General features: G+C 70.6%; 43 non-coding genes across 43 annotated transcripts; all 43 read left to right on the top strand.

Moving 5' to 3' along the window:
* The first annotated feature begins 216 nt into the window (after positions 1–216).
* LOC141730263 (5S ribosomal RNA) lies at positions 217–335 on the top strand. The gene has a single exon (XR_012581737.1). It is a non-coding gene; the product is annotated as a 5S ribosomal RNA (ribosomal RNA).
* A 259-nt stretch (positions 336–594) lies between these two features.
* LOC141730262 (5S ribosomal RNA) lies at positions 595–713 on the top strand. Its single transcript, XR_012581736.1, has one exon. It is a non-coding gene; the product is annotated as a 5S ribosomal RNA (ribosomal RNA).
* A 259-nt stretch (positions 714–972) lies between these two features.
* Positions 973–1,091, top strand: LOC141730261 (5S ribosomal RNA). The gene has a single exon (XR_012581735.1). It is a non-coding gene; the product is annotated as a 5S ribosomal RNA (ribosomal RNA).
* Positions 1,092–1,350: 259 nt separating this feature from the next.
* Positions 1,351–1,469, top strand: LOC141730260 (5S ribosomal RNA). Its single transcript, XR_012581734.1, has one exon. It is a non-coding gene; the product is annotated as a 5S ribosomal RNA (ribosomal RNA).
* A 229-nt stretch (positions 1,470–1,698) lies between these two features.
* On the top strand, positions 1,699–1,817 carry LOC141730361 (5S ribosomal RNA). Its single transcript, XR_012581832.1, has one exon. It is a non-coding gene; the product is annotated as a 5S ribosomal RNA (ribosomal RNA).
* Positions 1,818–2,046: 229 nt separating this feature from the next.
* LOC141730360 (5S ribosomal RNA) lies at positions 2,047–2,165 on the top strand. The gene has a single exon (XR_012581831.1). It is a non-coding gene; the product is annotated as a 5S ribosomal RNA (ribosomal RNA).
* A 259-nt stretch (positions 2,166–2,424) lies between these two features.
* LOC141730307 (5S ribosomal RNA) lies at positions 2,425–2,543 on the top strand. The gene has a single exon (XR_012581782.1). It is a non-coding gene; the product is annotated as a 5S ribosomal RNA (ribosomal RNA).
* Positions 2,544–2,802: 259 nt separating this feature from the next.
* On the top strand, positions 2,803–2,921 carry LOC141730359 (5S ribosomal RNA). Its single transcript, XR_012581830.1, has one exon. It is a non-coding gene; the product is annotated as a 5S ribosomal RNA (ribosomal RNA).
* Positions 2,922–3,180: 259 nt separating this feature from the next.
* On the top strand, positions 3,181–3,299 carry LOC141730358 (5S ribosomal RNA). Its single transcript, XR_012581829.1, has one exon. It is a non-coding gene; the product is annotated as a 5S ribosomal RNA (ribosomal RNA).
* A 259-nt stretch (positions 3,300–3,558) lies between these two features.
* Positions 3,559–3,677, top strand: LOC141730357 (5S ribosomal RNA). The gene has a single exon (XR_012581828.1). It is a non-coding gene; the product is annotated as a 5S ribosomal RNA (ribosomal RNA).
* A 259-nt stretch (positions 3,678–3,936) lies between these two features.
* LOC141730355 (5S ribosomal RNA) lies at positions 3,937–4,055 on the top strand. Its single transcript, XR_012581826.1, has one exon. It is a non-coding gene; the product is annotated as a 5S ribosomal RNA (ribosomal RNA).
* Positions 4,056–4,314: 259 nt separating this feature from the next.
* Positions 4,315–4,433, top strand: LOC141730354 (5S ribosomal RNA). The gene has a single exon (XR_012581825.1). It is a non-coding gene; the product is annotated as a 5S ribosomal RNA (ribosomal RNA).
* Positions 4,434–4,662: 229 nt separating this feature from the next.
* Positions 4,663–4,781, top strand: LOC141730353 (5S ribosomal RNA). Its single transcript, XR_012581824.1, has one exon. It is a non-coding gene; the product is annotated as a 5S ribosomal RNA (ribosomal RNA).
* A 259-nt stretch (positions 4,782–5,040) lies between these two features.
* Positions 5,041–5,159, top strand: LOC141730259 (5S ribosomal RNA). Its single transcript, XR_012581733.1, has one exon. It is a non-coding gene; the product is annotated as a 5S ribosomal RNA (ribosomal RNA).
* Positions 5,160–5,418: 259 nt separating this feature from the next.
* Positions 5,419–5,537, top strand: LOC141730352 (5S ribosomal RNA). The gene has a single exon (XR_012581823.1). It is a non-coding gene; the product is annotated as a 5S ribosomal RNA (ribosomal RNA).
* A 259-nt stretch (positions 5,538–5,796) lies between these two features.
* On the top strand, positions 5,797–5,915 carry LOC141730351 (5S ribosomal RNA). The gene has a single exon (XR_012581822.1). It is a non-coding gene; the product is annotated as a 5S ribosomal RNA (ribosomal RNA).
* A 259-nt stretch (positions 5,916–6,174) lies between these two features.
* Positions 6,175–6,293, top strand: LOC141730350 (5S ribosomal RNA). Its single transcript, XR_012581821.1, has one exon. It is a non-coding gene; the product is annotated as a 5S ribosomal RNA (ribosomal RNA).
* Positions 6,294–6,552: 259 nt separating this feature from the next.
* Positions 6,553–6,671, top strand: LOC141730349 (5S ribosomal RNA). The gene has a single exon (XR_012581820.1). It is a non-coding gene; the product is annotated as a 5S ribosomal RNA (ribosomal RNA).
* Positions 6,672–6,930: 259 nt separating this feature from the next.
* Positions 6,931–7,049, top strand: LOC141730348 (5S ribosomal RNA). Its single transcript, XR_012581819.1, has one exon. It is a non-coding gene; the product is annotated as a 5S ribosomal RNA (ribosomal RNA).
* Positions 7,050–7,308: 259 nt separating this feature from the next.
* On the top strand, positions 7,309–7,427 carry LOC141730347 (5S ribosomal RNA). The gene has a single exon (XR_012581818.1). It is a non-coding gene; the product is annotated as a 5S ribosomal RNA (ribosomal RNA).
* A 259-nt stretch (positions 7,428–7,686) lies between these two features.
* On the top strand, positions 7,687–7,805 carry LOC141730346 (5S ribosomal RNA). Its single transcript, XR_012581817.1, has one exon. It is a non-coding gene; the product is annotated as a 5S ribosomal RNA (ribosomal RNA).
* Positions 7,806–8,064: 259 nt separating this feature from the next.
* Positions 8,065–8,183, top strand: LOC141730344 (5S ribosomal RNA). Its single transcript, XR_012581815.1, has one exon. It is a non-coding gene; the product is annotated as a 5S ribosomal RNA (ribosomal RNA).
* A 259-nt stretch (positions 8,184–8,442) lies between these two features.
* LOC141730343 (5S ribosomal RNA) lies at positions 8,443–8,561 on the top strand. Its single transcript, XR_012581814.1, has one exon. It is a non-coding gene; the product is annotated as a 5S ribosomal RNA (ribosomal RNA).
* Positions 8,562–8,820: 259 nt separating this feature from the next.
* LOC141730342 (5S ribosomal RNA) lies at positions 8,821–8,939 on the top strand. Its single transcript, XR_012581813.1, has one exon. It is a non-coding gene; the product is annotated as a 5S ribosomal RNA (ribosomal RNA).
* A 259-nt stretch (positions 8,940–9,198) lies between these two features.
* On the top strand, positions 9,199–9,317 carry LOC141730299 (5S ribosomal RNA). The gene has a single exon (XR_012581775.1). It is a non-coding gene; the product is annotated as a 5S ribosomal RNA (ribosomal RNA).
* Positions 9,318–9,576: 259 nt separating this feature from the next.
* On the top strand, positions 9,577–9,695 carry LOC141730341 (5S ribosomal RNA). The gene has a single exon (XR_012581812.1). It is a non-coding gene; the product is annotated as a 5S ribosomal RNA (ribosomal RNA).
* A 259-nt stretch (positions 9,696–9,954) lies between these two features.
* Positions 9,955–10,073, top strand: LOC141730340 (5S ribosomal RNA). The gene has a single exon (XR_012581811.1). It is a non-coding gene; the product is annotated as a 5S ribosomal RNA (ribosomal RNA).
* Positions 10,074–10,332: 259 nt separating this feature from the next.
* LOC141730297 (5S ribosomal RNA) lies at positions 10,333–10,451 on the top strand. Its single transcript, XR_012581773.1, has one exon. It is a non-coding gene; the product is annotated as a 5S ribosomal RNA (ribosomal RNA).
* Positions 10,452–10,710: 259 nt separating this feature from the next.
* On the top strand, positions 10,711–10,829 carry LOC141730339 (5S ribosomal RNA). The gene has a single exon (XR_012581810.1). It is a non-coding gene; the product is annotated as a 5S ribosomal RNA (ribosomal RNA).
* A 259-nt stretch (positions 10,830–11,088) lies between these two features.
* Positions 11,089–11,207, top strand: LOC141730338 (5S ribosomal RNA). The gene has a single exon (XR_012581809.1). It is a non-coding gene; the product is annotated as a 5S ribosomal RNA (ribosomal RNA).
* Positions 11,208–11,466: 259 nt separating this feature from the next.
* Positions 11,467–11,585, top strand: LOC141730301 (5S ribosomal RNA). Its single transcript, XR_012581777.1, has one exon. It is a non-coding gene; the product is annotated as a 5S ribosomal RNA (ribosomal RNA).
* A 259-nt stretch (positions 11,586–11,844) lies between these two features.
* LOC141730337 (5S ribosomal RNA) lies at positions 11,845–11,963 on the top strand. The gene has a single exon (XR_012581808.1). It is a non-coding gene; the product is annotated as a 5S ribosomal RNA (ribosomal RNA).
* A 259-nt stretch (positions 11,964–12,222) lies between these two features.
* LOC141730336 (5S ribosomal RNA) lies at positions 12,223–12,341 on the top strand. The gene has a single exon (XR_012581807.1). It is a non-coding gene; the product is annotated as a 5S ribosomal RNA (ribosomal RNA).
* Positions 12,342–12,600: 259 nt separating this feature from the next.
* On the top strand, positions 12,601–12,720 carry LOC141730309 (5S ribosomal RNA). The gene has a single exon (XR_012581785.1). It is a non-coding gene; the product is annotated as a 5S ribosomal RNA (ribosomal RNA).
* A 259-nt stretch (positions 12,721–12,979) lies between these two features.
* On the top strand, positions 12,980–13,098 carry LOC141730335 (5S ribosomal RNA). The gene has a single exon (XR_012581806.1). It is a non-coding gene; the product is annotated as a 5S ribosomal RNA (ribosomal RNA).
* A 259-nt stretch (positions 13,099–13,357) lies between these two features.
* Positions 13,358–13,476, top strand: LOC141730333 (5S ribosomal RNA). Its single transcript, XR_012581804.1, has one exon. It is a non-coding gene; the product is annotated as a 5S ribosomal RNA (ribosomal RNA).
* Positions 13,477–13,705: 229 nt separating this feature from the next.
* Positions 13,706–13,824, top strand: LOC141730332 (5S ribosomal RNA). Its single transcript, XR_012581803.1, has one exon. It is a non-coding gene; the product is annotated as a 5S ribosomal RNA (ribosomal RNA).
* A 259-nt stretch (positions 13,825–14,083) lies between these two features.
* LOC141730331 (5S ribosomal RNA) lies at positions 14,084–14,202 on the top strand. The gene has a single exon (XR_012581802.1). It is a non-coding gene; the product is annotated as a 5S ribosomal RNA (ribosomal RNA).
* A 258-nt stretch (positions 14,203–14,460) lies between these two features.
* On the top strand, positions 14,461–14,579 carry LOC141730300 (5S ribosomal RNA). The gene has a single exon (XR_012581776.1). It is a non-coding gene; the product is annotated as a 5S ribosomal RNA (ribosomal RNA).
* A 259-nt stretch (positions 14,580–14,838) lies between these two features.
* On the top strand, positions 14,839–14,957 carry LOC141730330 (5S ribosomal RNA). The gene has a single exon (XR_012581801.1). It is a non-coding gene; the product is annotated as a 5S ribosomal RNA (ribosomal RNA).
* Positions 14,958–15,216: 259 nt separating this feature from the next.
* LOC141730329 (5S ribosomal RNA) lies at positions 15,217–15,335 on the top strand. The gene has a single exon (XR_012581800.1). It is a non-coding gene; the product is annotated as a 5S ribosomal RNA (ribosomal RNA).
* Positions 15,336–15,594: 259 nt separating this feature from the next.
* On the top strand, positions 15,595–15,713 carry LOC141730328 (5S ribosomal RNA). Its single transcript, XR_012581799.1, has one exon. It is a non-coding gene; the product is annotated as a 5S ribosomal RNA (ribosomal RNA).
* Positions 15,714–15,972: 259 nt separating this feature from the next.
* LOC141730327 (5S ribosomal RNA) lies at positions 15,973–16,091 on the top strand. Its single transcript, XR_012581798.1, has one exon. It is a non-coding gene; the product is annotated as a 5S ribosomal RNA (ribosomal RNA).
* Positions 16,092–16,366: the final 275 nt, after the last annotated feature.

Raw genomic sequence — 16,366 nt, 5'->3', positions numbered from 1 at the left:
CTGGGCAGCCGAGGCCAGGGCCTGCAGGGAGGGGGCAGGTGTGCTTTTGGGGTGCGGCTTGTGGCCTTGGGGGGCGCGGGGTGGCCCGGGCGGCGTGTGCAGGGTCCGGCGTGGGCCTGTGTGGCGGAGAGGTGGCGGTGGTGCCCGGTGCGGCGTCGGCGTGTGCCGGGAGGCCGGTGCCGGGTGCTCGAGAGCGCTGCGGAGGGGGCGGTGGGTGCCTACGGCCATACCACCCTGAGAACGCCCGATCTCGTCTGATCTCGGAAGCTAAGCAGGGTCGGGCCCGGTTAGTACTTGGATGGGAGACCGCCTGGGAATACCGGGTGCTGTAGGCATCTCTTTTGGCGCCTTTGGTGCCCGGGCGGTCTCTCGTTTTGCCTGGGCAGCCGAGGCCAGGGCCTGCAGGGAGGGGGCAGGTGTGCTTTTGGGGTGCGGCTTGTGGCCTTGGGGGGCGCGGGGTGGCCCGGGCGGCGTGTGCAGGGTCCGGCGGGGGCCTATGTGGCGGAGAGGTGGCGGTGGTGCCCGGTGCGGCGTCGGCGTGTGCCGGGAGGCCGGTGCCGGGTGCTCGAGAGCGCTGCGGAGGGGGCGGTGGGTGCCTACGGCCATACCACCCTGAGAACGCCCGATCTCGTCTGATCTCGGAAGCTAAGCAGGGTCGGGCCCGGTTAGTACTTGGATGGGAGACCGCCTGGGAATACCGGGTGCTGTAGGCATCTCTTTTGGCGCCTTTGGTGCCCGGGCGGTCTCTCGTTTTGCCTGGGCAGCCGAGGCCAGGGCCTGCAGGGAGGGGGCAGGTGTGCTTTTGGGGTGCGGCTTGTGGCCTTGGGGGGCGCAGGGTGGCCCGGGCGGCGTGTTCAGGGTCCGGCGGGGGCCTGTGTGGCGGAGAGGTGGCGGTGGTGCCCGGTGCGGCGTCGGCGTGTGCCGGGAGGCCGGTGCCGGGTGCTCGAGAGCGCTGCGGAGGGGCCGGTGGGTGCCTACGGCCATACCACCCTGAGAACGCCCGATCTCGTCTGATCTCGGAAGCTAAGCAGGGTCGGGCCCGGTTAGTACTTGGATGGGAGACCGCCTGGGAATACCGGGTGCTGTAGGCATCTCTTTTGGCGCCTTTGGTGCCAGGGCGGTCTCTCGTTTTGCCTGGGCAGCCGAGGCCAGGGCCTGCAGGGAGGGGGCAGGTGTGCTTTTGGGGTGCGGCTTGTGGCCTTGGGGGGCGCGGGGTGGCCTGGGCGGCGTGTGCAGGGTCCGGCGTGGGCCTGTGTGGCGGAGAGGTGGCGGTGGTGCCCGGTGCGGCGTCGGCGTGTGCCGGGAGGCCGGTGCCGGGTGCTCGAGAGCGCTGCGGAGGGGCCGGTGGGTGCCTACGGCCATACCACCCTGAGAACGCCCGATCTCGTCTGATCTCGGAAGCTAAGCAGGGTCGGGCCCGGTTAGTACTTGGATGGGAGACCGCCTGGGAATACCGGGTGCTGTAGGCATCTCTTTTGGCGCCTTTGGTGCCCGGGCGGTCTCTCGTTTTGCCTGGGCAGCCGAGGCCAGGGCCTGCAGGGAGGGGGCAGGTGTGCTTTTGGGGTGCGGCTTGTGGCCTTGGGGGGCGCGGGGTGGGCCTGTGTGGCGGAGAGGTGGCGGTGGTGCCCGGTGCGGCGTCGGCGTGTGCCGGGAGGCCGGTGCCGGGTGCTCGAGAGCGCTGCGGAGGGGCCGGTGGGTGCCTACGGCCATACCACCCTGAGAACGCCCGATCTCGTCTGATCTCGGAAGCTAAGCAGGGTCGGGCCCGGTTAGTACTTGGATGGGAGACCGCCTGGGAATACCGGGTGCTGTAGGCATCTCTTTTGGCGCCTTTGGTGCCCGGGCGGTCTCTCGTTTTGCCTGGGCATCCGAGGCCAGGGCCTGCAGGGAGGGGGCAGGTGTGCTTTTGGGGTGCGGCTTGTGGCCTTGGGGGGCGCGGGGTGGGCCTGTGTGGCGGAGAGGTGGCGGTGGTGCCCGGTGCGTTGTCGGCGTGTGCCGGGAGGCCGGTGCCGGGTGCTCGAGAGCGCTGCGGAGGGGCCAGTGGGTGCCTACGGCCATACCACCCTGAGAACGCCCGATCTCGTCTGATCTCGGAAGCTAAGCAGGGTCGGGCCCGGTTAGTACTTGGATGGGAGACCGCCTGGGAATACCGGGTGCTGTAGGCATCTCTTTTGGCGCCTTTGGTGCCCGGGCGGTCTCTCGTTTTGCCTGGGCAGCCGAGGCCAGGGCCTGCAGGGAGGGGGCAGGTGTGCTTTTGGGGTGCGGCTTGTGGCCTTGGGGGGCGCGGGGTGGCCCGGGCGGCGTGTGCAGGGTCCGGCGTGGGCCTGTGTGGCGGAGAGGTGGCGGTGGTGCCCGGTGCGGCGTCGGCGTGTGCCGGGAGGCCGGTGCCGGGTGCTCGAGAGCGCTGCGGAGGGGCCGGTGGGTGCCTACGGCCATACCACCCTGAGAACGCCCGATCTCGTCTGATCTCGGAAGCTAAGCAGGGTCGGGCCCAGTTAGTACTTGGATGGGAGACCGCCTGGGAATACCGGGTGCTGTAGGCATCTCTTTTGGCGCCTTTGGTGCCCGGGCGGTCTCTCGTTTTGCCTGGGCAGCCGAGGCCAGGGCCTGCAGGGAGGGGGCAGGTGTGCTTTTGGGGAGCGGCTTGTGGCCTTGGGGGGCGCGGGGTGGCCCGGGCGGCGTGTGCAGGGTCCGGCGGGGGCCTGTGTGGCGGAGAGGTGGCGGTGGTGCCCGGTGCGGCGTCGGCGTGTGCCGGGAGGCCGGTGCCGGGTGCTCGACAGCGCTGCGGAGGGGCCGGTGGGTGCCTACGGCCATACCACCCTGAGAACGCCCGATCTCGTCTGATCTCGGAAGCTAAGCAGGGTCGGGCCCGGTTAGTACTTGGATGGGAGACCGCCTGGGAATACCGGGTGCTGTAGGCATCTCTTTTGGCGCCTTTGGTGCCCGGGCGGTCTCTCGTTTTGCCTGGGCAGCCGAGGCCAGGGCCTGCAGGGAGGGGGCAGGTGTGCTTTTGGGGTGCGGCTTGTGGCCTTGGGGGGCGCGGGGTGGCCCGGGCGGCGTGTGCAGGGTCCGGCGTGGGCCTGTGTGGCGGAGAGGTGGCGGTGGTGCCCGGTGCGGCGTCGGCGTGTGCCGGGAGGCCGGTGCCGGGTGCTCGAGAGCGCTGCGGAGGGGCCGGTGGGTGCCTACGGCCATACCACCCTGAGAACGCCCGATCTCGTCTGATCTCGGAAGCTAAGCAGGGTCGGGCCCGGTTAGTACTTGGATGGGAGACCGCCTGGGAATACCGGGTGCTGTAGGCATCTCTTTTGGCGCCTTTGGTGCCCGGGCGGTCTCTCGTTTTGCCTGGGCAGCCGAGGCCAGGGCCTGCAGGGAGGGGGCAGGTGTGCTTTTGGGGAGCGGCTTGTGGCCTTGGGGGGCGCGGGGTGGCCCGGGCGGCGTGTGCAGGGTCCGGCGGGGGCCTGTGTGGCGGAGAGGTGGCGGTGGTGCCCGGTGCGGCGTCGGCGTGTGCCGGGAGGCCGGTGCCGGGTGCTCGAGAGCGCTGCGGAGGGGCCGGTGGGTGCCTACGGCCATACCACCCTGAGAACGCCCGATCTCGTCTGATCTCGGAAGCTAAGCAGGGTCGGGCCCGGTTAGTACTTGGATGGGAGACCGCCTGGGAATACCGGGTGCTGTAGGCATCTCTTTTGGCGCCTTTGGTGCCCGGGCGGTCTCTCGTTTTGCCTGGGCAGCCGAGGCCAGGGCCTGCAGGGAGGGGGCAGGTGTGCTTTTGGGGTGCGGCTTGTGGCCTTGGGGGGCGCGGGGTGGCCCGGGCGGCGTGTGCAGGGTCCGGCGTGGGCCTGTGTGGCGGAGAGGTGGCGGTGGTGCCCGGTGCGGCGTCGGCGTGTGCCGGGAGGCCGGTGCCGGGTGCTCGAGGGCGCTGCGGAGGGGCCGGTGGGTGCCTACGGCCATACCACCCTGAGAACGCCCGATCTCGTCTGATCTCGGAAGCTAAGCAGGGTCGGGCCCGGTTAGTACTTGGATGGGAGACCGCCTGGGAATACCGGGTGCTGTAGGCATCTCTTTTGGCGCCTTTGGTGCCCGGGCGGTCTCTCGTTTTGCCTGGGCAGCCGAGGCCAGGGCCTGCAGGGAGGGGGCAGGTGTGCTTTTGGGGTGCGGCTTGTGGCCTTGGGGGGCGCGGGGTGGCCCGGGCGGCGTGTGCAGGGTCCGGCGGGGGCCTGTGTGGCGGAGAGGTGGCGGTGGTGCCCGGTGCGGCGTCGGCGTGTGCCGGGAGGCCGGTGCCGGGTGCTCGAGGGCGCTGCGGAGGGGCCGGTGGGTGCCTACGGCCATACCACCCTGAGAACGCCCGATCTCGTCTGATCTCGGAAGCTAAGCAGGGTCGGGCCCGGTTAGTACTTGGATGGGAGACCGCCTGGGAATACCGGGTGCTGTAGGCATCTCTTTTGGCGCCTTTGGTGCCCGGGCGGTCTCTCGTTTTGCCTGGGCAGCCGAGGCCAGGGCCTGCAGGGAGGGGGCAGGTGTGCTTTTGGGGTGCGGCTTGTGGCCTTGGGGGGCGCGGGGTGGGCCTGTGTGGCGGAGAGGTGGCGGTGGTGCCCGGTGCGGCGTCGGCGTGTGCCGGGAGGCCGGTGCCGGGTGCTCGAGAGCGCTGCGGAGGGGCCGGTGGGTGCCTACGGCCATACCACCCTGAGAACGCCCGATCTCGTCTGATCTCGGAAGCTAAGCAGGGTCGGGCCCGGTTAGTACTTGGATGGGAGACCGCCTGGGAATACCGGGTGCTGTAGGCATCTCTTTTGGCGCCTTTGGTGCCCGGGTGGTCTCTCGTTTTGCCTGGGCAGCCGAGGCCAGGGCCTGCAGGGAGGGGGCAGGTGTGCTTTTGGGGTGCGGCTTGTGGCCTTGGGGGGCGCGGGGTGGCCCGGGCGGCGTGTGCAGGGTCCGGCGTGGGCCTGTGTGGCGGAGAGGTGGCGGTGGTGCCCGGTGCGGCGTCGGCGTGTGCCGGGAGGCCGGTGCCGGGTGCTCGAGAGCGCTGCGGAGGGGCCGGTGGGTGCCTACGGCCATACCACCCTGAGAACGCCCGATCTCGTCAGATCTCGGAAGCTAAGCAGGGTCGGGCCCGGTTAGTACTTGGATGGGAGACCGCCTGGGAATACCGGGTGCTGTAGGCATCTCTTTTGGCGCCTTTGGTGCCCGGGCGGTCTCTCGTTTTGCCTGGGCAGCCGAGGCCAGGGCCTGCAGGGAGGGGGCAGGTGTGCTTTTGGGGTGCGGCTTGTGGCCTTGGGGGGCGCGGGGTGGCCCGGGCGGCGTGTGCAGGGTCCGGCGGGGGCCTGTGTGGCGGAGAGGTGGCGGTGGTGCCCGGTGCGGCGTCGGCGTGTGCCGGGAGGCCGGTGCCGGGTGCTCGAGAGCGCTGCGGAGGGGCCGGTGGGTGCCTACGGCCATACCACCCTGAGAACGCCCGATCTCGTCTGATCTCGGAAGCTAAGCAGGGTCGGGCCCGGTTAGTACTTGGATGGGAGACCGCCTGGGAATACCGGGTGCTGTAGGCATCTCTTTTGGCGCCTTTGGTGCCCGGGCGGTCTCTCGTTTTGCCTGGGCATCCGAGGCCAGGGCCTGCAGGGAGGGGGCAGGTGTGCTTTTGGGGTGCGGCTTGTGGCCTTGGGGGGCGCGGGGTGGCCCGGGCGGCGTGTGCAGGGTCCGGCGGGGGCCTGTGTGGCGGAGAGGTGGCGGTGGTGCCCGGTGCGGCGTCGGCGTGTGGCGGGAGGCCGGTGCCGGGTGCTCGAGAGCGCTGCGGAGGGGCCGGTGGGTGCCTACGGCCATACCACCCTGAGAACGCCCGATCTCGTCTGATCTCGGAAGCTAAGCAGGGTCGGGCCCGGTTAGTACTTGGATGGGAGACCGCCTGGGAATACCGGGTGCTGTAGGCATCTCTTTTGGCGCCTTTGGTGCCCGGGCGGTCTCTCGTTTTGCCTGGGCAGCCGAGGCCAGGGCCTGCAGGGAGGGGGCAGGTGTGCTTTTGGGGTGCGGCTTGTGGCCTTGGGGGGCGCGGGGTGGCCCGGGCGGCGTGTGCAGGGTCCGGCGGGGGCCTGTGTGGCGGAGAGGTGGCGGTGGTGCCCGGTGCGGCGTCGGCGTGTGCCGGGAGGCCGGTGCCGGGTGCTCGAGAGTGCTGCGGAGGGGGCGGTGGGTGCCTACGGCCATACCACCCTGAGAACGCCCGATCTCGTCTGATCTCGGAAGCTAAGCAGGGTCGGGCCCGGTTAGTACTTGGATGGGAGACCGCCTGGGAATACCGGGTGCTGTAGGCATCTCTTTTGGCGCCTTTGGTGCCCGGGCGGTCTCTCGTTTTGCCTGGGCAGCCGAGGCCAGGGCCTGCAGGGAGGGGGCAGGTGTGCTTTTGGGGTGCGGCTTGTGGCCTTGGGGGGCGCGGGGTGGCCCGGGCGGCGTGTGCAGGGTCCGGCGGGGGCCTATGTGGCGGAGAGGTGGCGGTGGTGCCCGGTGCGGCGTCGGCGTGTGCCGGGAGGCCGGTGCCGGGTGCTCGACAGCGCTGCGGAGGGGCCGGTGGGTGCCTACGGCCATACCACCCTGAGAACGCCCGATCTCGTCTGATCTCGGAAGCTAAGCAGGGTCGGGCCCGGTTAGTACTTGGATGGGAGACCGCCTGGGAATACCGGGTGCTGTAGGCATCTCTTTTGGCGCCTTTGGTGCCCGGGCGGTCTCTCGTTTTGCCTGGGCAGCCGAGGCCAGGGCCTGCAGGGAGGGGGCAGGTGTGCTTTTGGGGTGCGGCTTGTGGCCTTGGGGGGCGCGGGGTGGCCCGGGCGGCGTGTGCAGGGTCCGGCGTGGGCCTGTGTGGCGGAGAGGTGGCGGTGGTGCCCGGTGCGGCGTCGGCGTGTGCCGGGAGGCCGGTGCCGGGTGCTCGAGGGCGCTGCGGAGGGGCCGGTGGGTGCCTACGGCCATACCACCCTGAGAACGCCCGATCTCGTCTGATCTCGGAAGCTAAGCAGGGTCGGGCCCGGTTAGTACTTGGATGGGAGACCGCCTGGGAATACCGGGTGCTGTAGGCATCTCTTTTGGCGCCTTTGGTGCCCGGGCGGTCTCTCGTTTTGCCTGGGCATCCGAGGCCAGGGCCTGCAGGGAGGGGGCAGGTGTGCTTTTGGGGTGCGGCTTGTGGCCTTGGGGGGCGCGGGGTGGCCCGGGCGGCGTGTGCAGGGTCCGGCGGGGGCCTGTGTGGCGGAGAGGTGGCGGTGGTGCCCGGTGCGGCGTCGGCGTGTGGCGGGAGGCCGGTGCCGGGTGCTCGAGAGCGCTGCGGAGGGGCCGGTGGGTGCCTACGGCCATACCACCCTGAGAACGCCCGATCTCGTCTGATCTCGGAAGCTAAGCAGGGTCGGGCCCGGTTAGTACTTGGATGGGAGACCGCCTGGGAATACCGGGTGCTGTAGGCATCTCTTTTGGCGCCTTTGGTGCCCGGGCGGTCTCTCGTTTTGCCTGGGCAGCCGAGGCCAGGGCCTGCAGGGAGGGGGCAGGTGTGCTTTTGGGGTGCGGCTTGTGGCCTTGGGGGGCGCGGGGTGGCCCGGGCGGCGTGTGCAGGGTCCGGCGTGGGCCTGTGTGGCGGAGAGGTGGCGGTGGTGCCCGGTGCGGCGTCGGCGTGTGCCGGGAGGCCGGTGCCGGGTGCTCGAGAGCGCTGCGGAGGGGCCGGTGGGTGCCTACGGCCATACCACCCTGAGAACGCCCGATCTCGTCTGATCTCGGAAGCTAAGCAGGGTCGGGCCCGGTTAGTACTTGGATGGGAGACCGCCTGGGAATACCGGGTGCTGTAGGCATCTCTTTTGGCGCCTTTGGTGCCCGGGCGGTCTCTCGTTTTGCCTGGGCAGCCGAGGCCAGGGCCTGCAGGGAGGGGGCAGGTGTGCTTTTGGGGTGCGGCTTGTGGCCTTGGGGGGCGCGGGGTGGCCCGGGCGGCGTGTGCAGGGTCCGGCGGGGGCCTATGTGGCGGAGAGGTGGCGGTGGTGCCCGGTGCGGCGTCGGCGTGTGGCGGGAGGCCGGTGCCGGGTGCTCGAGAGCGCTGCGGAGGGGGCGGTGGGTGCCTACGGCCATACCACCCTGAGAACGCCCGATCTCGTCTGATCTCGGAAGCTAAGCAGGGTCGGGCCCGGTTAGTACTTGGATGGGAGACCGCCTGGGAATACCGGGTGCTGTAGGCATCTCTTTTGGCGCCTTTGGTGCCCGGGCGGTCTCTCGTTTTGCCTGGGCAGCCGAGGCCAGGGCCTGCAGGGAGGGGGCAGGTGTGCTTTTGGGGTGCGGCTTGTGGCCTTGGGGGGCGCGGGGTGGCCCGGGCGGCGTGTGCAGGGTCCGGCGTGGGCCTGTGTGGCGGAGAGGTGGCGGTGGTGCCCGGTGCGGCGTCGGCGTGTGCCGGGAGGCCGGTGCCGGGTGCTCGAGGGCGCTGCGGAGGGGCCGGTGGGTGCCTACGGCCATACCACCCTGAGAACGCCCGATCTCGTCTGATCTCGGAAGCTAAGCAGGGTCGGGCCCGGTTAGTACTTGGATGGGAGACCGCCTGGGAATACCGGGTGCTGTAGGCATCTCTTTTGGCGTCTTTGGTGCCCGGGCGGTCTCTCGTTTTGCCTGGGCAGCCGAGGCCAGGGCCTGCAGGGAGGGGGCAGGTGTGCTTTTGGGGTGCGGCTTGTGGCCTTGGGGGGCGCGGGGTGGCCCGGGCGGCGTGTGCAGGGTCCGGCGGGGGCCTGTGTGGCGGAGAGGTGGCGGTGGTGCCCGGTGCGGCGTCGGCGTGTGCCGGGAGGCCGGTGCCGGGTGCTCGAGAGCGCTGCGGAGGGGGCGGTGGGTGCCTACGGCCATACCACCCTGAGAACGCCCGATCTCGTCTGATCTCGGAAGCTAAGCAGGGTCGGGCCCGGTTAGTACTTGGATGGGAGACCGCCTGGGAATACCGGGTGCTGTAGGCATCTCTTTTGGCGCCTTTGGTGCCCGGGCGGTCTCTCGTTTTGCCTGGGCAGCCGAGGCCAGGGCCTGCAGGGAGGGGGCAGGTGTGCTTTTGGGGTGCGGCTTGTGGCCTTGGGGGGCGCGGGGTGGCCCGGGCGGCGTGTGCAGGGTCCGGCGGGGGCCTATGTGGCGGAGAGGTGGCGGTGGTGCCCGGTGCGGCGTCGGCGTGTGCCGGGAGGCCGGTGCCGGGTGCTCGAGAGCGCTGCGGAGGGGGCGGTGGGTGCCTACGGCCATACCACCCTGAGAACGCCCGATCTCGTTTGATCTCGGAAGCTAAGCAGGGTCGGGCCCGGTTAGTACTTGGATGGGAGACCGCCTGGGAATACCGGGTGCTGTAGGCATCTCTTTTGGCGCCTTTGGTGCCCGGGCGGTCTCTCGTTTTGCCTGGGCAGCCGAGGCCAGGGCCTGCAGGGAGGGGGCAGGTGTGCTTTTGGGGTGCGGCTTGTGGCCTTGGGGGGCGCGGGGTGGCCCGGGCGGCGTGTGCAGGGTCCGGCGTGGGCCTGTGTGGCGGAGAGGTGGCGGTGGTGCCCGGTGCGGCGTCGGCGTGTGCCGGGAGGCCGGTGCCGGGTGCTCGAGGGCGCTGCGGAGGGGCCGGTGGGTGCCTACGGCCATACCACCCTGAGAACGCCCGATCTCGTCTGATCTCGGAAGCTAAGCAGGGTCGGGCCCGGTTAGTACTTGGATGGGAGACCGCCTGGGAATACCGGGTGCTGTAGGCATCTCTTTTGGCGTCTTTGGTGCCCGGGCGGTCTCTCGTTTTGCCTGGGCAGCCGAGGCCAGGGCCTGCAGGGAGGGGGCAGGTGTGCTTTTGGGGTGCGGCTTGTGGCCTTGGGGGGCGCGGGGTGGCCCGGGCGGCGTGTGCAGGGTCCGGCGGGGGCCTGTGTGGCGGAGAGGTGGCGGTGGTGCCCGGTGCGGCGTCGGCGTGTGCCGGGAGGCCGGTGCCGGGTGCTCGAGAGCGCTGCGGAGGGGGCGGTGGGTGCCTACGGCCATACCACCCTGAGAACGCCCGATCTCGTCTGATCTCGGAAGCTAAGCAGGGTCGGGCCCGGTTAGTACTTGGATGGGAGACCGCCTGGGAATACCGGGTGCTGTAGGCATCTCTTTTGGCGCCTTTGGTGCCCGGGCGGTCTCTCGTTTTGCCTGGGCAGCCGAGGCCAGGGCCTGCAGGGAGGGGGCAGGTGTGCTTTTGGGGTGCGGCTTGTGGCCTTGGGGGGCGCGGGGTGGCCCGGGCGGCGTGTGCAGGGTCCGGCGGGGGCCTATGTGGCGGAGAGGTGGCGGTGGTGCCCGGTGCGGCGTCGGCGTGTGCCGGGAGGCCGGTGCCGGGTGCTCGAGAGCGCTGCGGAGGGGGCGGTGGGTGCCTACGGCCATACCACCCTGAGAACGCCCGATCTCGTTTGATCTCGGAAGCTAAGCAGGGTCGGGCCCGGTTAGTACTTGGATGGGAGACCGCCTGGGAATACCGGGTGCTGTAGGCATCTCTTTTGGCGCCTTTGGTGCCCGGGCGGTCTCTCGTTTTGCCTGGGCAGCCGAGGCCAGGGCCTGCAGGGAGGGGGCAGGTGTGCTTTTGGGGTGCGGCTTGTGGCCTTGGGGGGCGCGGGGTGGCCCGGGCGGCGTGTGCAGGGTCCGGCGTGGGCCTGTGTGGCGGAGAGGTGGCGGTGGTGCCCGGTGCGGCGTCGGCGTGTGCCGGGAGGCCGGTGCCGGGTGCTCGAGGGCGCTGCGGAGGGGCCGGTGGGTGCCTACGGCCATACCACCCTGAGAACGCCCGATCTCGTCTGATCTCGGAAGCTAAGCAGGGTCGGGCCCGGTTAGTACTTGGATGGGAGACCGCCTGGGAATACCGGGTGCTGTAGGCATCTCTTTTGGCGTCTTTGGTGCCCGGGCGGTCTCTCGTTTTGCCTGGGCAGCCGAGGCCAGGGCCTGCAGGGAGGGGGCAGGTGTGCTTTTGGGGTGCGGCTTGTGGCCTTGGGGGGCGCGGGGTGGCCCGGGCGGCGTGTGCAGGGTCCGGCGTGGGCCTGTGTGGCGGAGAGGTGGCGGTGGTGCCCGGTGCGGCGTCGGCGTGTGCCGGGAGGCCGGTGCCGGGTGCTCGAGAGCGCTGCAAAGGGGCCGGTGGGTGCCTACGGCCATACCACCCTGAGAACGCCCGATCTCGTCTGATCTCGGAAGCTAAGCAGGGTCGGGCCCGGTTAGTACTTGGATGGGAGACCGCCTGGGAATACCGGGTGCTGTAGGCATCTCTTTTGGCGCCTTTGGTGCCCGGGCGGTCTCTCGTTTTGCCTGGGCAGCCGAGGCCAGGGCCTGCAGGGAGGGGGCAGGTGTGCTTTTGGGGTGCGGCTTGTGGCCTTGGGGGGCGCGGGGTGGCCCGGGCGGCGTGTGCAGGGTCCGGCGGGGGCCTGTGTGGCGGAGAGGTGGCGGTGGTGCCCGGTGCGGCGTCGGCGTGTGCCGGGAGGCCGGTGCCGGGTGCTCGAGAGCGCTGCGGAGGGGCCGGTGGGTGCTTACGGCCATACCACCCTGAGAACGCCCGATCTCGTCTGATCTCGGAAGCTAAGCAGGGTCGGGCCCGGTTAGTACTTGGATGGGAGACCGCCTGGGAATACCGGGTGCTGTAGGCATCTCTTTTGGCGCCTTTGGTGCCCGGGCGGTCTCTCGTTTTGCCTGGGCAGCCGAGGCCAGGGCCTGCAGGGAGGGGGCAGGTGTGCTTTTGGGGTGCGGCTTGTGGCCTTGGGGGGCGCGGGGTGGCCCGGGCGGCGTGTTCAGGGTCCGGCGGGGGCCTGTGTGGCGGAGAGGTGGCGGTGGTGCCCGGTGCGGCGTCGGCGTGTGCCGGGAGGCCGGTGCCGGGTGCTCGAGAGCGCTGCGGAGGGGGCGGTGGGTGCCTACGGCCATACCACCCTGAGAACGCCCGATCTCGTCTGATCTCGGAAGCTAAGCAGGGTCGGGCCCGGTTAGTACTTGGATGGGAGACCGCCTGGGAATACCGGGTGCTGTAGGCATCTCTTTTGGCGCCTTTGGTGCCCGGGCGGTCTCTCGTTTTGCCTGGGCAGCCGAGGCCAGGGCCTGCAGGGAGGGGGCAGGTGTGCTTTTGGGGTGCGGCTTGTGGCCTTGGGGGGCGCGGGGTGGCCCGGGCGGCGTGTGCAGGGTCCGGCGGGGGCCTGTGTGGCGGAGAGGTGGCGGTGGTGCCCGGTGCGGCGTCGGCGTGTGGCGGGAGGCCGGTGCCGGGTGCTCGAGAGCGCTGCGGAGGGGGCGGTGGGTGCCTACGGCCATACCACCCTGAGAACGCCCGATCTCGTCTGATCTCGGAAGCTAAGCAGGGTCGGGCCCGGTTAGTACTTGGATGGGAGACCGCCTGGGAATACCGGGTGCTGTAGGCATCTCTTTTGGCGCCTTTGGTGCCCGGGCGGTCTCTCGTTTTGCCTGGGCAGCCGAGGCCAGGGCCTGCAGGGAGGGGGCAGGTGTGCTTTTGGGGTGCGGCTTGTGGCCTTGGGGGGCGCGGGGTGGCCCGGGCGGCGTGTGCAGGGTCCGGCGGGGGCCTATGTGGCGGAGAGGTGGCGGTGGTGCCCGGTGCGGCGTCGGCGTGTGCCGGGAGGCCGGTGCCGGGTGCTCGAGAGCGCTGCGGAGGGGGCGGTGGGTGCCTACGGCCATACCACCCTGAGAACGCCCGATCTCGTCTGATCTCGGAAGCTAAGCAAGGGTCGGGCCCGGTTAGTACTTGGATGGGAGACCGCCTGGGAATACCAGGTGCTGTAGGCATCTCTTTTGGCGCCTTTGGTGCCCGGGCGGTCTCTCGTTTTGCCTGGGCAGCCGAGGCCAGGGCCTGCAGGGAGGGGGCAGGTGTGCTTTTGGGGTGCGGCTTGTGGCCTTGGGGGGCGCAGGGTGGCCCGGGCGGCGTGTTCAGGGTCCGGCGGGGGCCTGTGTGGCGGAGAGGTGGCGGTGGTGCCCGGTGCGGCGTCGGCGTGTGCCGGGAGGCCGGTGCCGGGTGCTCGAGAGCGCTGCGGAGGGGCCGGTGGGTGCCTACGGCCATACCACCCTGAGAACGCCCGATCTCGTCTGATCTCGGAAGCTAAGCAGGGTCGGGCCCGGTTAGTACTTGGATGGGAGACCGCCTGGGAATACCGGGTGCTGTAGGCATCTCTTTTGGCGCCTTTGGTGCCAGGGCGGTCTCTCGTTTTGCCTGGGCAGCCGAGGCCAGGGCCTGCAGGGAGGGGGCAGGTGTGCTTTTGGGGTGCGGCTTGTGGCCTTGGGGGGCGCGGGGTGGCCCGGGCGGCGTGTGCAGGGTCCGGCGGGGGCCTGTGTGGCGGAGAGGTGGCGGTGGTGCCCGGTGCGGCGTCGGCGTGTGCCGGGAGGCCGGTGCCGGGTGCTCGAGAGCGCTGCGGAGGGGCCGGTGGGTGCCTACGGCCATACCACCCTGAGAACGCCCGATCTCGTCTGATCTCGGAAGCTAAGCAGGGTCGGGCCCGGTTAGTACTTGGATGGGAGACCGCCTGGGAATACCGGGTGCTGTAGGCATCTCTTTTGGCGCCTTTGGTGCCCGGGCGGTCTCTCGTTTTGCCTGGGCAGCCGAGGCCAGGGCCTGCAGGGAGGGGGCAGGTGTGCTTTTGGGGTGCGGCTTGTGGCCTTGGGGGGCGCGGGGTGGGCCTGTGTGGCGGAGAGGTGGCGGTGGTGCCCGGTGCGGCGTCGGCGTGTGCCGGGAGGCCGGTGCCGGGTGCTCGAGAGCGCTGCGGAGGGGGCGGTGGGTGCCTACGGCCATACCACCCTGAGAACGCCCGATCTCGTCTGATCTCGGAAGCTAAGCAGGGTCGGGCCCGGTTAGTACTTGGATGGGAGACCGCCTGGGAATACCGGGTGCTGTAGGCATCTCTTTTGGCGCCTTTGGTGCCCGGGCGGTCTCTCGTTTTGCCTGGGCAGCCGAGGCCAGGGCCTGCAGGGAGGGGGCAGGTGTGCTTTTGGGGTGCGGCTTGTGGCCTTGGGGGGCGCGGGGTGGCCCGGGCGGCGTGTGCAGGGTCCGGCGTGGGCCTGTGTGGTGGAGAGGTGGCGGTGGTGCCCGGTGCGGCGTCGGCGTGTGCCGGGAGGCCGGTGCCGGGTGCTCGAGAGCGCTGCAAAGGGGCCGGTGGGTGCCTACGGCCATACCACCCTGAGAACGCCCGATCTCGTCTGATCTCGGAAGCTAAGCAGGGTCGGGCCCGGTTAGTACTTGGATGGGAGACCGCCTGGGAATACCGGGTGCTGTAGGCATCTCTTTTGGCGCCTTTGGTGCCCGGGCGGTCTCTCGTTTTGCCTGGGCAGCCGAGGCCAGGGCCTGCAGGGAGGGGGCAGGTGTGCTTTTGGGGTGCGGCTTGTGGCCTTGGGGGGCGCGGGGTGGCCCGGGCGGCGTGTGCAGGGTCGGCGGGGGCCTGTGTGGCGGAGAGGTGGCGGTGGTGCCCGGTGCGGCGTTGGCGTGTGCCGGGAGGCCGGTGCCGGGTGCTCGAGAGCGCTGCGGAGGGGCCGGTGGGTGCTTACGGCCATACCACCCTGAGAACGCCCGATCTCGTCTGATCTCGGAAGCTAAGCAGGGTCGGGCCCGGTTAGTACTTGGATGGGAGACCGCCTGGGAATACCGGGTGCTGTAGGCATCTCTTTTGGCGCCTTTGGTGCCCGGGCGGTCTCTCGTTTTGCCTGGGCAGCCGAGGCCAGGGCCTGCAGGGAGGGGGCAGGTGTGCTTTTGGGGTGCGGCTTGTGGCCTTGGGGGGCGCGGGGTGGCCCGGGCGGCGTGTTCAGGGTCCGGCGGGGGCCTGTGTGGCGGAGAGGTGGCGGTGGTGCCCGGTGCGGCGTCGGCGTGTGCCGGGAGGCCGGTGCCGGGTGCTCGAGAGCGCTGCGGAGGGGGCGGTGGGTGCCTACGGCCATACCACCCTGAGAACGCCCGATCTCGTCTGATCTCGGAAGCTAAGCAGGGTCGGGCCCGGTTAGTACTTGGATGGGAGACCGCCTGGGAATACCGGGTGCTGTAGGCATCTCTTTTGGCGCCTTTGGTGCCCGGGCGGTCTCTCGTTTTGCCTGGGCAGCCGAGGCCAGGGCCTGCAGGGAGGGGGCAGGTGTGCTTTTGGGGTGCGGCTTGTGGCCTTGGGGGGCGCGGGGTGGCCCGGGCGGCGTGTGCAGGGTCCGGCGGGGGCCTGTGTGGCGGAGAGGTGGCGGTGGTGCCCGGTGCGGCGTCGGCGTGTGCCGGGAGGCCGGTGCCGGGTGCTCGAGAGCGCTGCGGAGGGGGCGGTGGGTGCCTACGGCCATACCACCCTGAGAACGCCCGATCTCGTCTGATCTCGGAAGCTAAGCAGGGTCGGGCCCGGTTAGTACTTGGATGGGAGACCGCCTGGGAATACCGGGTGCTGTAGGCATCTCTTTTGGCGCCTTTGGTGCCCGGGCGGTCTCTCGTTTTGCCTGGGCAGCCGAGGCCAGGGCCTGCAGGGAGGGGGCAGGTGTGCTTTTGGGGTGCGGCTTGTGGCCTTGGGGGGCGCGGGGTGGCCCGGGCGGCGTGTGCAGGGTCCGGCGGGGGCCTATGTGGCGGAGAGGTGGCGGTGGTGCCCGGTGCGGCGTCGGCGTGTGCCGGGAGGCCGGTGCCGGGTGCTCGAGAGCGCTGCGGAGGGGGCGGTGGGTGCCTACGGCCATACCACCCTGAGAACGCCCGATCTCGTCTGATCTCGGAAGCTAAGCAGGGTCGGGCCCGGTTAGTACTTGGATGGGAGACCGCCTGGGAATACCGGGTGCTGTAGGCATCTCTTTTGGCGCCTTTGGTGCCCGGGCGGTCTCTCGTTTTGCCTGGGCAGCCGAGGCCAGGGCCTGCAGGGAGGGGGCAGGTGTGCTTTTGGGGTGCGGCTTGTGGCCTTGGGGGGCGCAGGGTGGCCCGGGCGGCGTGTTCAGGGTCCGGCGGGGGCCTGTGTGGCGGAGAGGTGGCGGTGGTGCCCGGTGCGGCGTCGGCGTGTGCCGGGAGGCCGGTGCCGGGTGCTCGAGAGCGCTGCGGAGGGGCCGGTGGGTGCCTACGGCCATACCACCCTGAGAACGCCCGATCTCGTCTGATCTCGGAAGCTAAGCAGGGTCGGGCCCGGTTAGTACTTGGATGGGAGACCGCCTGGGAATACCGGGTGCTGTAGGCATCTCTTTTGGCGCCTTTGGTGCCAGGGCGGTCTCTCGTTTTGCCTGGGCAGCCGAGGCCAGGGCCTGCAGGGAGGGGGCAGGTGTGCTTTTGGGGTGCGGCTTGTGGCCTTGGGGGGCGCGGGGTGGCCCGGGCGGCGTGTGCAGGGTCCGGCGGGGGCCTGTGTGGCGGAGAGGTGGCGGTGGTGCCCGGTGCGGCGTCGGCGTGTGCCGGGAGGCCGGTGCCGGGTGCTCGAGAGCGCTGCGGAGGGGGCGGTGGGTGCCTACGGCCATACCA

This window comes from Zonotrichia albicollis, chromosome 9, assembly GCF_047830755.1.
Source record: "Zonotrichia albicollis isolate bZonAlb1 chromosome 9, bZonAlb1.hap1, whole genome shotgun sequence".
In the NCBI taxonomy this organism is placed as follows: domain Eukaryota; kingdom Metazoa; phylum Chordata; class Aves; order Passeriformes; family Passerellidae; genus Zonotrichia; species Zonotrichia albicollis.
The sequence above is the reverse complement of the archived record's forward strand: the minus strand, read 5'-3'. Positions and strand labels throughout refer to the sequence as shown.